This window comes from Phalaenopsis equestris, unplaced genomic scaffold, assembly GCF_001263595.1.
Source record: "Phalaenopsis equestris unplaced genomic scaffold, ASM126359v1 Scaffold000943, whole genome shotgun sequence".
NCBI lineage: Eukaryota > Viridiplantae > Streptophyta > Magnoliopsida > Asparagales > Orchidaceae > Phalaenopsis > Phalaenopsis equestris.
The window spans coordinates 119,380-119,771 of record NW_018165382.1 but is presented as its reverse complement, the minus strand read 5'-3'; positions in this window follow the sequence as shown (position 1 = coordinate 119,771).

The following is a 392-nucleotide window of genomic DNA, read 5'->3' as shown; positions in this document are numbered from 1 at the left end:
TAATTTAAAGTTTGAATAGTTCTGAAGACTGGCTAGGCAGGGAAGATACTAGCTCTCACTCTAGAGTTCCCTCGATTCCCTCCACCTAGGGGCTAACATCTTGTTTCAGAACCTAAAACAACCAAGTTGGGGGCTTTAACCTGTCACTTTAAAGTCCTCTAACTCTACCCCCTTCAATGAATATTTTCCTATTTATTTGCACTCAATCATATGAACTACATTCTCATTCATACAATCACATGTGATTCTTTCCAATTGTTGATTAAGACATTACCAGCCTGGTTCTTACATGTTCTCACAATAAATTTTAACGTCTGGATTGATCAAATCAAGAAGTAAATAAAGTGCATGGATTTAAATCATCACAACTTCGTTAAAGATCAATACTCTCC